Below are 10,651 nucleotides of genomic sequence, written 5' to 3' on the forward strand. Positions count from 1 at the left end.
TAGAACATGATCACCGTTCACAACTCTCTTTTGCCCGAAAGCAATAAAGCAAACACGACCGGTTGAGTGGCAGTGATGCGCCGTGTTAGCCGTGCGTGTGCAATGCTAGCGATTATTCACGATGACTTCGCTCATAATTCAGAGTAAATCTTCTCTTCGTGAGGGTTGCCAAAAATAATATGAAGCGAGGGATAAAAGATCAGCCCTCGCCGCGGCATACGATAGAGTTGGCTCAAAATGAAAAAAAGGCATGTGGTATTAAAAGGTTAGACGAGGATTCATGAATCTTTTAAATAGAAAAACGATCGTCAGCTGAAGCATAGTCACCCATGAGACGTACCAAGGTGACTGTGAACTGCTACGTGTGGGAAGTCCCTCGGCCCATTTATTTTAAACACCAAAGCTTCTGCAAATTCTAATGTAAGTGGCACGAATATTACAAAATAGTGGAATATATGTCCAGCTGCCCCTCACCGAGCATTTAAACGGCTCAAAAAAGAAAGAGACATCCGAATTTCTCGGTGAAATAATGTATTCTTAGGATCTTAACCGAAAATCACATCCGAAATGCTATATCAATCAAATTAATTTCTCTTCCACGTTATTCCACGCGATTGTAGATACTTCATTGCTAATAGAAAGGGAAATGCAAGAATCATTCTGAACTCTAATATATAAGATCTCCGGGATACGAGCGTTATAGAATAAACCATTTAAAATTCGTCCAATGTGACAATATAAACGAAGCGACCACGGGACACGCTAGGATTCTCTCCAGTGGCGGATCCAGGATGGGAACAAGGGGAGGGGGGCTACGTGGGGGTAATCTCCCAGCAGTTCTGGGGGTCCGAAAAATTATAATTTTATCTAGTGTAAATTGGATACCCAAGGGTGGGGCATAGCCCATTTACCCCCCCCCCCCCCCCCCATAGATCCGCCACTGATCTCCTCTATAAAGAAACATTTTCGATCATCGATTTTATGTACGACCAAAGAATACCTTCCCTCCGGACTAAGTTTTCTATCGTAATAAAAATAAATCGGTCGAAGAAACCCCAAAATAAACACATCACCAAGTGTACGGAGGCTTCCTGACCACCATGCAGCCGTTAGACCCCACACTGCCTCCACATGCGAAGTGATAGAGGCCGATTCGAAAAAAATTCGGTGGCAAAATTTGAAAAGGATATTGAAAATTTGTTTAATTTTTCTGATTAAATTATTTAACGATAGTTATTAAATTTTAAAAATAATATGAGTTTCAACTACCGCATCTCAAAATGTAGCTTGCATATGTTTTTAAAAAATGTGGTTGGGAAGGGGGAAGCAGTGAGGAAGGGGGGTCTGGGATCGGGGAGGCGGCGAATTGATCTTTGCTTCCCTGAAAAAACTCCTAGTTCCGTCCATGCCTATGTCAGTTATTAATATCACTTTCTTCTGCCTTTAATAACAGTACTTAAAAATTTTCATGATTCCAGTTAAGAAGAAAAAGGTCTTATGAATATGATGAATATGATATGAATGCTATCGCTTGATATTTTAAACTGCAGTAGAGCAACGATCAACGCCTTAGGGGTAGTAGTTTAAAGTAGAATTAGGTTTTTGTAGTTCACGGCAGGGGCGCAGCTAGGAATTAAGGGTACGGGGGGTTTTAGACGCAAGTAGACCTAGGGTGGGTGGAATACCCGCTAGGATAAGCGGGAGATGCGGGGGCCCTCCCCCAGAATTTTTTTTAAGTTAAACGGTTCAAAATAGTGAATTCTATGTCTTTCTGAGGGATATTTTATTAATCCTTGCACTCTTCTATAAGAATAGTAATCAAATGAAGTAAATGGATTAAGCTTAAAAGTTTCTCTGAGCTCTGGGGGCGGTTTTATCACCCAAAACACTCCCCCACACTGCGCCACTGGTTTACGGATTATGTGTTACTTAATTCTAGCACCAATAAACACTTCATTCGAGCTAAAGTCTAAAAGATTCACTGTCAGTAACTCCTGCAATCGGTCATTTCGGCTTTCGAAAATTCATGCTGAATGAATATTTACAAATTTATTTCATTCACCAGGCAACTCGTGGATCTATCCCAAATATGAAGCTTGACGGTTATCACTCGGCGTGAAAACTATCCCGTAATGTTTTTCAGTCCGCAAGTGCAACGGTCAATAATGCATGCTGTCCACAGCAGCTATTTCCACGGGCTTCGCTCTCCAGTTGCCCTCTACTGTTACACTGACTCGGAGGTTGACATACCTACTCGAGCATTCAATTGGCTCGCGTGCCATTCGACTCCAGGGTGTTATGCTATGTCACAGCCGCATATCAAGCCATGGCTTCTCGAGTCCCGCGATCGTTATCTCAGCATAGTCCCTGTGAAAGTTCACTGCCCCTGATTTCTAGGAAAGGGAATGGAGTGTTTGTAATGCGTGGCAAGCAGAGAAGGGGAATGGGGATAAGGAGAGCAGTCAGAGCGGGCTGCGCAATCTGATAGTACCAAGGGAAGAATTTGCAACCGCACCGAAGATTTCTTATCGTTGTATCCACAGTAGAACTAAACAAAAGCTAACCTCAGTTCTGAAAGATTGGACTATCTCCCGGCGAATGACTGACGTAACCAGTATTCGGGTTTCCATCCGGGTTATATCCTTCGTCTCCATCCTTGCCGACGTTTCGATGAATGGAGAAACAAGTAGAATCATCGGAACAAGGATAAAGGAGCACCAGGGGCACCTCCGACTTGGTCAACCCAATGAATCGGCGGTCGCAGGGCATCAGGGCCGTATTTAGGATGTGGGGCCTATTTTGGTGGGAGGCCGGGAGGTGCCGCTGTTTCAAGGCGTTGAAATTTGGAACCTAATAACTGGAATTTTGCCCAAAATTTTGGAAGTAACCCAATTTTCAGCATATTTATTGCCAATATCTATACATATAACTAATGCATTACAATCCAGGCACTTTCCTAGATTTTCTTGCGGCAACAACGGTGATGATGCCTCTGAAGTCCAGGGGGCCTGGGCCACCCGTAATTCGCGGGTGGCCCAGGGCCCGGATCCCCCTTTGATCTGGCCTTGCAGAGCATTCCATCAACCTCGACCCTGATATTCAATGGAAGAAAAGAGCACTCTTGGGCCATTCCGAAGTGTATAGGGGCCAACTTACAAATGAGGCAATCGGGGTCTGCCTCGAGGACTAGAATAGGGTAGCTTCCTTCATCAAAGAAAACGAAAGGCATTGATTGCGATTCGTTACCCACAATTAGTGTATTCATAACATACAAATTATTTGACCGGTTATATAAAGTTAAAGAAGAAATACCGGTTTAGACGAATGGCAATGGTCAATTTTAACCACATTTGTAAAAGGCCACATTGGCACCCATGCGATTCCACTCTACGTGACGTCACAGGGACCTAGTTTCTATACGAGTAGATAGGAGTTTTACATCGTCTGAGATTACCAATGCATGCATGAGGCACAGAGCTCAGGGAAACATCTCTTAATCATCACCTATTAAAACTGCCTAAAGTCAGAAAGTTTCCTTCGTTTGGTAAGGTATTAATAATCCTTATTTAAGCCGAGCGCTACCTGCTAGCACGGTACTCTGCTACCCAGTGGCACAGCCAGGGTAAGCGGGAGGTGCGGAGGCCTTCCGCCAGAAAAAAAAAGATAAATGGATAAAAATGGTGATTTTTACAGCCTTCTGAGGGATATTTTATTAATCCTCACACTATTCAATACGCAGTATTAATCCAATTAAGTAAAATAGATTTTACTTAAAAATTTCTGTGAGCTCTGGGGGGGGGTTTTATCCCCCAAAACCCCCCCTCGTTGTGCCCCTGCTGCTATCTGCTAGCAGCCTGCGTCGTGTCAGCGCGTCACTTCACTTGGCGGCACCGGGAACCAGAACGATGTCACATGGGGTTTTCCCAGCATTCATACTTAGTCGTCGCATTTTCGCGCGCTTGAAAATTTTCACTTTTCATTTAATCGCAAAAAATAGATATTGTCATTTCAAAATCTAAAAGCATGAAATACGTACTCTAGGAGTAATAATCTTTTGATTTAGGCAATAAAAAATTAATATAAACCACCCTATTTCAATAGATGCGAAGGATTCTACTTGAGTAGGACCTCGAACCCTATTGTAAATGTGGCAAGAAAAAGCAAAAATGCATCCACCAAAGGAATTGGCCTCACCCTAGAGTAAACACTACATAAACCTGGCCACTAGAGAACCAGCATCATAATGATGCTAAATAAGTAATTCATCGAAATGTCGGCAGGGATTGAGATGGAGGATCTAATCCAGATGGAAACCCATGAATTGTTTACGTCAAACTACTGTTCTTAAATAAATTTTTCTGTTTACTATTTTCCATCGGCAGATCTTGGGGGGTGGGGGACAGGAGCACATGGAGCACCCCCCAGACGCTTAAAAAATATGCAAGATTTTTAATACGGTCCCATTATCCTTGCATTCATTTTGTAATTACGAAGTAACTATGTGCCCACCCCCCCCCCCCCAGAACAAAATCCTGGATACAGCCTTGCTTGTGCCTTTCCCAGAAGGAAATCCTGCATCCGCCCCTGCTAGTTTCAACAGTTCAGGGTCATTATCAAGACAAACAGAAAGATCATGTTATTAATAATAAAGGGTTCGAATTTTATGCAAGGGGACTCTAAGTATCGGATCATCTACTCCAGGTTTCCTGCCAAAATGCATGCAACGGAAAATTAGTTGAAATCGGTCTTGGGAAAAAGTGCTGTGAAGTCAAGAAAAATCGAAGATATTTTCCTACCTTTTCCAATAATCTGGTATGGATGGCAATCTTACAATATTTCATACAATCATACATTAGGTATATCAGACCTATAAATGTCTCCCAATCCCCACAAGTAAGATTCCTATGCTTGGTTATCCTTGAAGAACTGCACGTTGAGATGCATTGGCAATATGGACCAAAGCCTTTCAGACGAGGATATTTGCTTCAGCTCTCACATACTTGCATCCTCAACATATATTATGATAAAATACACAACATAATACATACCTACGGATTACACAAGACTGATGAGGTTGCTCTTTTGTAGTTGGAAAAAGATGCAAGCGTTAATATTTAGAACCGACGCACAAGATATATCTAAAGGTGTATGTTCCAGGGAAAACGGCAACGTATAATGATCCAAAAACAATTGTTTCTTTTCGTATAGAAATTTTGCTGACTTTCTTTTCTGATTACAATAGCTCTATTTGGTCGAAGTAAAATATGTAAATTGCTTCAAAGTTAAAAAAAAAACCTTTGCGAAGACCCAATGCAGTGTTCCACATATGCACTTGAGTAAATTGTGCCAGAGGTAATTTTATTGCAAGCAGATATTATAAGCCTAGTTCCCCAAAGGCTGATACATAAACTATCCTTGGGGTTTGAAAATAGGAATAAAATTAGAAATAAAGGTTTCTCCCATATTCCATGTAAGTGGCTTAATATAAGTAAAATACTGAAATGTCGAATAGAAAAAGGCCCTACGGTAATATTAGAAAAAATGAAATCTTTATAGAGGAGTGAAAATGCACGCAATTGAAAGGTGTCCGAACGAAAGACTACTAATAGCGAGAGTCACAAAAACTGAGAAGGAAGAGCTGACCCTCTCCACGTCATGCGCACGACAGAATTCTTGCATTCATTTCTCATGAGAATAGCAAAATTTCTTTTAAAAATAGAGATAACAGGCGACACAGAGCAACTTGCAGTATATTTCGCGGTGACGTAAAACAACTCTTTTATTTTAGCCCCAAAATTCGATAATTTTTTCCCCAATTCCAATTTCTCATCAAAATGAAAAAATATAAAAGTTTTCCTAGAAAATTCATTATTTCCCGTGAATAACAAATTGGTGGTCATAATTATTCCTTGGGGAAATTGGGGTTCTTTATAATGACAGAAGAATCATCCACAGTTTATACAAAAACCAAGTAGCCGTGATAAAATCAGGGCCCAGCTGTGAAGAAGCAAGAATTAAGAAAGGAGTGCAATGAGGCTGTACATTGTCACCCGTAATTTTCAACGTTTACATTGAAAAAGCCATTAATGAAATCAAAGAAAAGGAATTGGGAGTGAATAGCCATGGAGAAAAAATTAGCATGCTAAGATTTGCCGATGACATAGCCGTTATAGCAGAAACAGAGAAGGATTTGAAAAATATTCTGGTTAATATGGGTAGGGTAATGGGTAGATATCAACTGAAAATAAGCACGAAGAAAACCAAGATCTTAGTATGCAGCAGAAGAGAAGAAGTCAAGACCAACATTAAAATAGGTAGGCAAAAACTGATAGAGGTGGGATGAATTCTATTATTTGGGAAGCAAGATAACTAGTGACGGGAGAAGCAAGAAAGAAATTATCAGCAGAATAGCCCAGGCGAAGAGAGCATTCCACCAAAAGAGAGACCTGCTTACAGCGGGAAACTTAAATATGGAAGTAAAGAAACAATTTATAAGAACCTACATCTGGAGTACGCTCCTATACGGAAGTGAGGCATGGACAATGATCGCAGCGGAGAAAACAAGGATAGAGGCCTTCGAAATGTGGTGCTACAGAAGAATGATGAAAATCAAATGGATCGACCGAGTTAGTAACGAGGAAGTCCTAAGAAGAGTAGGAGAGATGAGAAGCCTCATGAAAACCTTAATAAGAAGACAGAACAACCTTATAGGCCACATCTTGAGACATGATGGCCTGATGAAGACAATCGTTGAGAGACAAGTGGAAGGCAAGAATGGAAATGGAAGACCTCGAACGAAATATATGGAATAAGAAGGATGTGAAAGAGAAGAAATGCGTAGGTGTGAAAAGATTAGCTGATAGGAGAATTGAGTGGAGAGCTGCGTCAAACCAATCCTAGGATTGTTGACCAGTGGTGATGATGAATTATTCCCACCTATTAACTTTAACAAACACATACGAAATAAATGAGAAAAAGTCAAAAAAATCTATTTCTTTTTCTGTAACCAATGTAATGAAATTGAATAATTGAAAGGATCGTCTAGAAAATGAGTTGCAAATATATTCTGGAAGAATGTTATGAGCTTTAATGGGATTATGTAAATATTAAGTTTAAAAAATAATAAAAAATTAACAGATTATTCAACTGATTATTAACGTGTGTATAGTGACTGTATTTTGTGATACAAAAATATTTTTCGTCGATTAGATGGAAGGAAGATTATGACTAAATATTGTTTACAAAAATTTTAATAGGACTAAAATGGAAATAATAACCTTCAATTGTGGTAATATTTAGAACAAATGTTTAGAAGAGTAAAGAAAATATCACATTTAATTTTTTTTGTAATGACGAAAAATCTTACAAATTAAAAAGCACTCCATGAATGTAAACAAAGACCTCTAAAAATATAAACTATTTTTAAAAAAGGGAGGCATACCTATCAGGGTAGCCTAATCCAGCGCGTGTACGGGAAACTGTCATGAGAGTAGACAGAACAGAGTGGAGGAGTGCATGGAGCGATTGAGGGACATAGGCCGGCGTGGCAGCAATATGATGCCACCCGCCCGTTGGCAGGTCCTACGCTGGGCATCAATGCTATGCCATCCGCACTCAACGTGTTAAGAAATTTGAGAATGCTGAGTAGTCTGATAGTAAAATCCTAAGAGTGGAAATGGAGTGGAAATATTTCATATTGAAATAAATACTTGCAATTTTCCACAACTGTAAAATTTATTACGAGCTAGGTTTCATTGTTGCTACATCATGATGATGTTGTAACATGGAAACCTTGGTTCTTAGTAACATTGAAATCCATGATGTAGGTAGCGATATTGAAGCCTAGGTCATAATAAATTTTATAATCATGGAAAACTGCAAGTATAATTATTTCATTACAGTCTGATAATCTTCATCCACAACTTCCCAGGGTGCCATATTTTTCTTTGAGTCTCCTCCCCTTGGAGGTGTGTAATGTTGCATCAAAGGTCTGAATGCTGAACGGACACAAGCACTATTCCACTCTCTCAGTGTTGAAGTTTGGCACCTCTGGAAGACCAATGTAAGATATGGAAAGAAGGCCGTTAAGATAGGCTACAAGGATATAGGATACAAGGATAGAGACATTGCAGCTTAGCACCTGAAATGGCTCAAGATGGTTAGGGGAATAACAAGTGAGATTGTTGTCATGCTAAAGCCTAAGCATTGGGTAGGTACCTGAGAGATGGGGGATATTGATTGTTGGGGAACATAGGGTGTAGGGCCAGTCTACTATAAGAAACTACTTTGGCCCTGGGCCTGGCAGGCTCTGAGGTGATGCTCCTAAATTTTTAATGGTTTTGAAACAATTTCTTTTAATTTCATAAATGCTGATCCTTAGTATCCAGTTTTAATCTATGTTACAATGTTGTAAAATGTTCATCAGTTTTGGAACCATGTCATTTAATGTTCTTGAATGAACACTTACAAGAAGGGGATATGTGAACTTGCTCACATATGATCTACCATTTTTAATGGAGCATCTCTGCAAGAACCATGGTAAATCTCTGCATAATATTGCTTTATCTTCATCCGTTCCACTTAGAATACCATATGTAAATGATATACTTTGCAGGGCTTGTTTTTGGAGATGCTAAATTATGCGTACATTGTGATGTTCCCTATCAATTTTGTGGCTGCATTAGTTAAAATTTTCTTCTAGTGGATTATTTTTCCTGAATGCTGCCTTTTTGATTAAGTTACTACACATTACGCATGGTCAAAGGAAGAAGTGTCTTTTGTCTCTGGGAAAAGAAGGAAATTTGGGGATGTCATCAGGCTGCTTGCATTTTTCTTCCTTCAATCACCCTTTATTACCTACCTTTTCTTTTCATTAAAATTTTTCAGTACACATTATTCACCTGCCTTTGTAGAAAAAAATGAGTAACTTCTATGCATTTTTTTGGTGATTATGTGCAGTTAATTTATGGTGTACCATAGATGGTATGCTTGCTATGGCACCAATGTGATCATTTAGGTAAATTTCTTAGTATATATGTACATATAGGTATGTATTTTATTTAGTCAGCTTTTCCTGATATTTTCCTGGCAGATGTAGGTGTGACTCTGACCAAATGAATAACTTCATCTTTCATGTCTCTTCATTGAAGACTGTTTGCTTTTTATGATGTTTTGGCAAGTAATTCTACTCTTTTTGTAACAATTATTTTTTCTTTTTATTTATGTCGGATTTTTTTCATGCATTAATTTAATCGTGAATGTGATTTTTAGGTATATGTACTTCAACTTTGTTTTAAGCTCCTAAAAAATTGATGTTTTGAGCATGAAGAGTTCAGCGTGTCTTCTGAGCCAAAATTTACTTCATAGCGTGATGCATGGCAGGTAGACATTTCATAAAGTGTGTTTGATGTAGATGTCATAGAAGTCTTCTGTAGAGAAACTTCTGGATATGTACTTTTCAAAAACTGACCTTATCCAAACACTAAATGTGATGAATTTCAATTGCTTTGGCTGTCTCAGTGCCAATGGGTTACATTGTGGTGCCTTGCAAAATAAATATACTGAGAAAGTGGGATGATTTTTGTAGTGATTTTATTGTAAAAGCTATCAAAAGGAATAGATTACTTCAAATATGCCAATTTGTTCACTGTACTGATTATAACTGCATGGATAGAAATTAAAAAAATGTGGATAGGAAGACCACTTGTCAGACAGCACTATAACTCAAAGAAAACCTGTGTAGCTATCAGTAGCGGCTGGTAGTAATTTAGCCATTATGCATTAGATCAGGTACAGGATGATATAGGTACTTATTTTATGTTAATTCTTATCCATGAGCATCATATTTTGGCATTATAGAATACATTGCATGGAAGAAATATCACTGGTAAATTCTACCCTTAAAACTGCATGAACAGAAATTATATCAGCATGCTAATGAATGCAATTATGCTAACCACACCTTTACAAGTGATGGTAGATGAAATTCATTTTCCTTTCCTTCTTCTGAGCGAACTTGTCTATCACCTTGTCATTGAAACCTTTGATACAATCCTGGACCTTTTTTTGAATTGATAACATCGCCAAAGAAGTGAGCCTGTCCTCAACCTTCTGGCTATGTAAGAATTTTTTAACACATTTAAGGGTTGAAAAACTCCTCTCTGCTTCACTAGTTGCCATTGGAATTGTCGCAAGAATTTTCAGTAGTTTAGTAGTTTCACTGAATGTGCTTTGAATGTTATTGTCAATGATGATTCCTAGTAGGGTAACAACACTGGAGACTTTCCGGAACTCCTCACCAATGTAAATTATTTCAAGGTCAGTCTGCTGAGGAATTTGTTCTATGAGAGGGTATGAATCGCACAAACTATGCAAATACTTCCCAGGGAATGCCTGGTTGAATTTCGGGAAATTTTTGGAAGAGAAGAGGACCGATGCCATAAGGTGACCCATAAAAGAGAATTATTCCTTAGCCTGACTGATTAGTACATTACACTCCTCTTTTGCAGTTAGGTTTCTTGAGATGAAAGTGTTCTCATGTCTTCTTTTCTTATGCCTTGTCTCTGAGTTATTGCAAATAGTGTCAACGCTCTCCCGGACATTCATTACTGCAATTTCGAAATCCTTAATGGCTGTATTTGCTGACACTGAG

Source organism: Ischnura elegans, chromosome 2 (genome assembly GCF_921293095.1).
Source record: "Ischnura elegans chromosome 2, ioIscEleg1.1, whole genome shotgun sequence".
In the NCBI taxonomy this organism is placed as follows: domain Eukaryota; kingdom Metazoa; phylum Arthropoda; class Insecta; order Odonata; family Coenagrionidae; genus Ischnura; species Ischnura elegans.